The 7226-nt window shown below is 37.4% G+C and overlaps 1 long non-coding RNA gene across 1 annotated transcript in view; it reads right to left on the bottom strand.

The window, feature by feature from the left end:
- Positions 1–625: 625 nt before the first annotated feature.
- Positions 626–7226, bottom strand: part of LOC149918275 (uncharacterized) — a 12938-nt gene continuing 6337 nt past the window's right edge. Inside the window, exon 3 of the long non-coding RNA XR_016466503.1 lies at positions 626–728. This is a non-coding gene — a long non-coding RNA (uncharacterized LOC149918275). The remainder of the gene's footprint in view (positions 729–7226) is intronic.

Below are 7226 nucleotides of genomic sequence, written 5' to 3'. Positions count from 1 at the left end.
GACTTGTTTCCACTGTGAGTGATATTTCCTTGGCGCTGCAAACTGTAGAACTGGGAAATTGCTATCATTAAGTAATCGTGCTCTCTGTGTGACCGAGGCAGCCAGTTTCTAACCTGCTCCAGTCCCGTGAATTACTGACACGTGTCATACTAGCTCCAGTGATATGAGTGTTATCTGCTTGGAGCTGGACAAAGATGATCACTGGCTTTGCTCAGGATTAATACGCAATCATTGTTCCATCCTGGATTCAAAAGAAGAATGCACATGAAGCTATTTCCATCTCTTTTAAACCATCTTTCAAATCAGTGAGATATTTTGAAATGACATTGAAAAAACTGGAATGGCTCATGATTTATTCCTGGCAGGTTTGTGTTCTGTTGCCAAGCTTGTGTCCTCGTTACCCAGGGAACCAAAGCACAAGCACCACCTGATCAGGCTGCCAGGTAGTTGGCAGAATTTGGGGTTGTGTCTTTTAGAATGCTTGGAAGTTCTGAAATGGAATCTTTTATTTTATTTTATTTTATTTTATTTTATTTTATTTTATTTTATTTTATTTTATTTTATTTTATTTTATTTAAATCGAGAGCTTGAAGTCATCTGTTTTCAAGTAGTTTGTGACTGAAGAGTATATTATGTAGTGCAGATGGAGAAGGCTGGCTGAGGGGATGGAGGTTGCATTAGGTCAGTCTCCATGAGTTCTTGAAAGTACACTGAGGCTTTCCTGATTGCTGCAAAAAATGTTTAAATGCTGTGCTCAGAGTGCAAGTAGCAAAAAAGGTGTAAATACAGCCAACACTCCATACACTGCTGTGGTATATATCAAAGATTCTTTACATCGACCAGATTATAAGAAGCTTCAAGAAGAGGCAATACAGAGGCCGCATAACAGTGAGTCTTGCTGGGAGTGCCGGGGGTGGCTGAGTGCCCTTTCCTTGTGGCATCTCTCCTGTGCCACTATTAATATTTACAGAAGGCGGCACCTACAAGTTTCAGACTTTATAGGAGGCAAAGTCTTTTGGAGGCAAACTTATGAGCCAGTTCAGAGGAATTCACCTGTACTGCACATAATCTTATCGTGTAACTAAGAAATACTGTTTAAGGTGTTTTTTGTTTCCAGCATTGCTAATTTGTTTATTTAGTACTTTTGACTTTCAGTATGGGAAGATATGCTACCGTAGCAAAGTGAAAAACAACAAAACGTGTATACTGCATTTGACATGGTGGGTCACGTCTGTAGCCAGACTTCTCAGTGACCAGCAGCACAGGCTGAGGAAGATGGTATGAAAACACTTCCAAAAATCATCTGCAGAAAATTCTTACAAGGTGTTAAATGCTATCTTAACAACTGCAGAATGATTGGTTTAAACAAGTTTAGTTTTTTTCCTTCATCTTTCAGTTAAAAGTCTTAATATTGCTTTGATTATTATATATTAGAATTTTCATCTGCAGACAGCTAATCCTTTCTTGGATTTTGTGATGCTGTTCTTTCTGTTGTAGTAGGCTGCACTGAAATGTCTGATTGTCTTTCGTCAGTTCTAGTTTTGTCATTGTTCTTTTCAAGAAACACTCTTTTACTTTGTGGCTTTTATTTCTTCTTTGAAGAAAAATTAGATAAAAAGTACTTAACCTGTGCATTTGAAGTAAAAGCAAAAAACCATGATTCATGACTGCAGAGGAAGAAATATTGTATGCTGGGCAGTCTTCTATCCCAAGAAATTCCTAGACAAATCTTCAGTACAGCTTGGCTGTTTTTTTCTGCCTTACTATATCAGCCTACGTTCTGCTGTAAGATGCAAAACTTCAAACTGGATTATAGAGATTACCTCTTAAAATGTACATAAGACCTATGACTGTCTAAATTGGAATTTTATTGCAAATGATTTAAAAGTTTTGGGAGAGACTAGAAACCCAGTAGTTCACTGTAATAATCTACATGTTTCCAGATAAGCTCTTTTACAAGACCGTATGATAAGAACAGGATGATCTAGCAGAGAATATTTCCAGACATGACTTGAAATATTTTGAAGTCCAATACCTAATGAAGGATCCCATACCTAAAGAAGAGATTTAGATACAATTAAATATATATGTATCTATATGAAGCTGTTAAAAGCCTCACATATATACTGAATAGTGGTTCAAATAGGTGAATGACAAACAAGCACAGGTTGTGAAAATGTAATAAGATACAGCTATCCAAAACACTGCTAAACAATTCATGGATACGAAAGGGTGAGGAAGGAGAGGCATAAAGATTTTATTAGCACTTCTAAGAATGAGTTGTGTAACTGCTTTGTGAGGAACATAGTCTTCCCAGAATCATGCCTATAAAACCTTTTATCATTATGTGTCCTGTACCTATTTGATGGTCTTTTCATGTCACTTTTGTTACATAAAATAGAAAAAGGCAGATGCAAAATAGGATGATGTAACTGTTCCACAAATTACACAAGTTAGTAGATACACACTCGTTATACAAGCTTTGGATTAACAATTTTATATAATTCATTTCTTGTTCCTGATTTGAGTTTCAAGGAAAAGCAATCTCAAAGCATTCTGTAACCTATCTCCTCAGAAGAGCAACTGCTAAACTGGCAGTTCAGTTAAGAGCTGAGAAAATGCAAGCTGGCTTTGGCCAGTACTTTTGAAAAGACTTTAAATGGACAATAAATGCTCAATGTACCCTGCCCTGCAGGAACTGGTCTTCAGCAGGGGAGTTCTTTTAGGGCTTCCTGAAAATAATTTCCTTCAAAATTCCTTGAAATTTTTCAAGTTGTGCACCTGAGGATGAAGGACACTCCTCATCTTTTTTTCCCCCTCTTTTTTTCCCATTGTCTTTTAGGAGGGTTCCACACGTGGCATAGTTTCAATGTTCCTTTCAGGAGGCACGTAAGGGACTTCCACATTGCTGACAAGGACTATTCTTGAATATCAAGCAACATTTTGACTTTGAATTGTTGTATATTTCAGCTGTTGGTCATCAGTTTATATAGTACAATTTATAAGCTGTGAGATGGTAGTATTAGTTTTCCAAATCCTTTTTCCTGCTGTGATGACTCTTGGAGAAAACCCTGAGCTCCAGGAAGGTGTAAAGACACTCTTTAAAATAAGCATGAACTTGGGTTGCACATAAAAGACTTCCTGGTTCAGGAACTACAGAGTTAAAAAAATAATTCCCTGAGAGATCATTAAGACATTATGCTGTCATTAAGATCTTCATTAAGATCATTAAGGTGTGAAATGTGTGTGAAGAGACAAATGGAAGCCAAAAATTGAAGTATTTCTTATAGAATGTAGTAGTGACAACATTTCTTCTACCATTTTCTTTTTCCTGTGAAGAAAACAGCCAGGATTTTCTAACTGGGCTGAACTTACTTGGAGAGAGGACAGAACTGATACTAAGGAAGGTCTGCAAGCGGATGCAGGTCAGATCTGAAAGGCTGTGATTAGGTAATATCTGGACTGAAGTGAGAGCTTCAGAGAAAATGCCTCACCCAGGAAACATCTGGGATGAAGATAAGCAATGCAGGTGACTGCACTACAGATACAACGCTTTTGTGATTTTGTAACGTTACTGATAAGAGTAAAGGCATGAAAGGCCTGATTCTTTTCCTGCAGAGAATTGGGAGATGAGAGCCTGAAACACCATGTGCGTGCACTGTTGCTGGGAATGGGCATGTTTAGTTGTCCACTGATGCTTTCTTCTGGGGCTGCTGCTCTGTGGGACTCAGTGGAGTCTTGTTCTGATGAAGCTTCATTGCTGTGTGTACATAGTGGTGTCTGCTCATGGATATACTTCATGTCTGAACTAAAAGGGTTTGTTTGTACAGGTTAAAAGCAAGAGTTTTGTCCCAAGAGTTGGGAGGCACAAAATTGCTTCCAGGATACCTCATTTTACTTGTGGAACAGTGTAATAACAAGGACATAATTTTAATTCTGTTTGAAAAGATGTAATATGTAAGCATTGGCTATATGGAGACTATGCATTTAAGCAACAGCTCACATATTTTTACAGTGTGCTGATTGATATGAAATAACATTTCCTATGCGTAGCTGGCTTCATTCTTCTCAAGAGCCTTCCACAGGTGTGAAGGATGAATATACCATATAAAATTTTGACAAGTGTCATCAGATGTCTGAATATACCTTAAGTAACTACAAGCACAAATTAAAAACCTATCCCTTTAGAACATAAAAATTAGTGCTATTAGCAGCTGGAATTTGCATAGAACCTTTTAAATTTGAAGCCTCTTTTGCTGCACTCTGAAACTGGCAACATAAACATGTGGGGGTAAAGCACATAAAGAGGCTATGTTTAGCCCTGTATGACAGGTGTAAATACAAATGTTTAGATGAAAGGGAATTAGCTTTTTTGCTGATATCATTTTCTGAAATCTGTATCCAGAAATGAAATGCCTGTGGATTTTTCTTTTGGATACTATTTCCTTCCTCATAAGAAGAGAAATTCTAATTTCTGTACATGTTCCTGTTCACAGTGTAGGAATAAAAGACTTGATATAAAGTTGATATAACTCCTGTAAGAAGCTGGTGGTGATAAGAGGTCAGTTTTTGCTGCAAAGCTTAGTAAAGGTAGTTCAAAACATCCATGTTCTTAAGTGCATTAGATGACCCTTAGAATTGTAAGGAAGAATGTAGAAGCAATTTTTAAAATGTGGGGTTTTTTTTAATTATTTTGTTTAACCTGTGGTAGGATGGCTTAAATGTATAATTCCATAGTCAAATATTGTCAAAAATCCATGATGTATAAAGCAAGGAATGCACATAGAGCAATTTCTGTGCTTTAATGGGAAAATTCTTCCTGATAGCACATTCAGGTAGAGTGCACTTGTACCTCTTAGATACTCAGCATGAAAGGTGTGTTACTATCAGTACATAATTCCTTATTTTATAGCACCAGATCGAGACATTATTAAGAATTCAGACTGCAATTTTATTTGGAAAGGAAGAGGAGGAGGCATCCAGGGATGTTACACTGGCACAGGATACGCAGTCCCAAGCACAGTCTATAGCTGTGGAGCAGAACTGTAAATAACTGGTCTATATTTTAATTCCTGTTCCCTCAAGTCATACACCCCAGTCACAGTTTCAAATGTGAATTTAACTGTGGCAGCCTGAAATTATTGTTTCAATTGCATGAAAGCTGGTAGCCTCATTTTGTGACATCAATTTGAGGTAAAGCCTTAAACCTCCCCATTTTTGTGTGTGGAAAGTCTATGACTTGTGGCAAAAGTGGCCATGAAATCATCAGCAATCAAACTCTGGTGCAAACAGTGTGTTGTGATTTCTATCACCTGCTAGCCGTGGGGTGTAGTCTTGAATCTGGAGTTTGGCTTTTGTGTGTTTTTCAGTTGGCCTTGAATAGGTTTCTTCTGCTGAATGGGACATGAATATGTTTTGTTTAGAATTTTTTTGTGTTTGGTTGTGGGTGGTAATGAAAGGCCACATTTGTCTACATCTACTACTAAAACAGCCCGCACTGATGATTGTCCTCACCAGCCAGCACTGCAGGCCTCACAGTCTCTGGCCTACCGCTCCCACCCTGTTGCTTATAGTGACCAGAGTTGTGCCTTGCCCAGGTGCTAAAACTGACTAAATTGGCCTGGTTTACCTCTTGTGTTTTTTCATTAAGTTTCTAAGGCAACTAAAAAGCCTTACCACTGGTCTGCTGCTTCCTCGGCAGCAACATTGTGTTGATTGTCCAGCAACTTGAATCAAAATTACACCTCTCTTTCGTATACGTCTAATCAGTTCCTTAGACAAAATCCTATAGATTAAAATTTCCATCATCTGCCTTTTTAATTGGTTAGTTACTCTATTTGTATGCAAAGCATGTACACGAGAACTAGCACCACATGCTCAGTACAAGCTATATATGTTTGAAAGCTATTTCAAAGCTATTTTGAAAGCTGCATGTCTTTCTCCACACACCATCACAAGCAGAATGTCATTTGTCTTCCAGTGGGTTACAAGTATCTTTCTTTCCAGGCCCTACTTCAGATGCACAGCCACAGTAATTAGACTTTATAATTTTTGCATTTTTCTAGCACTAGTGGCCTTTGCACAGTTTCTTTTGAGCACTCACTTGGTCAACAGGAAGCTTTTACACTTGGGATGTAAGTATGCTGAGACTGGGACATTTCATTGCATGGATGTACAATGCTTAGCACAGTCCTCAATCTGGAGCCACCGAAGCTCTGCTCTTGTATTATTTCAAAGCATCTGAAACTGGCAGCAGAATTTAACACTTCCAGTTTTTGTGTGAACTTGGCATGATCAACCTCTTTCAGTATTTGCCTGAGTACTGTTTAAAGATCTATAATAATCAACAAAGTTCTACCATTAGAGAGCTGGGACTATGGCATTTAATTTCAAAATTGCAGCACTATCTCACAGTCTAAACAGCCATCACTTAGCAATGAGAGTGCTGTTTCTGATTCCTTTTCTAGAATATGCCCATCTATTGTGATTTGTATTCAAAATAAATGATTCGTAAATTAGTTCTTTAACTTGGAATACCTATTAATGCCATGTATTCACCCTGTGTAATTAAAAGTTCTGAGTGACATACTATCACCAGCGCTAAGTACCATAAATAAATAAAAAGTCTGGTTTTGTACAAACAAGAAGGATCCAGTCCTGCCCTGTAAGCCACATAATACTTCAGTATGGTGATGTGGGTATTTCTCTATTTGCACATAACAGCGAAAATAAGGGTCCTAATGACAACTGATTACTATTGTATGTACTATAATTAAATAATAGACAGCTTCCATTTTCTACTTGTCTCTCATTACACGTGGGAATAGAGTTGTATTTAATAATTCAAACATCAATTTTTGCAAAACACATGCCCTGAACCCAGTCTTTTCCATTATTACAAAAAGAGCTCAGGTCACAAAATGAGCTGTAGTTAAAAAAGAAGAAAACTCAGAGTAGCAAAAAGTCAAAGATGATGGACATGAATGAACAATCATGTCTATAATAAGATATCTGGAATTAAAATAGTTTATAAAATAGATATTGGTGGGAAAAAAATAGAAGAAAATAGAACGAGTACACTACAGCAATGAACAGCAGCATTTAATGACAGTATTAATTACTAAATCATATTTCAAACCTGATGGTATTGGGAACACTGGAATGAAGTCTGTAGTATCTTGTGCTCTAAAAAGGCAGTGCCTTTGTGGAAAGACACATTTACCGGT

The sequence above is a fragment of the Phasianus colchicus genome, chromosome 4 (genome assembly GCF_987193195.1).
Source record: "Phasianus colchicus chromosome 4, bPhaCol1.hap1.1, whole genome shotgun sequence".
Classification (NCBI taxonomy): Eukaryota; Metazoa; Chordata; class Aves; order Galliformes; family Phasianidae; genus Phasianus; species Phasianus colchicus.
Note: the sequence above shows the minus strand (reverse complement) of the source record. Positions and strands in the feature narration are given on the sequence as shown.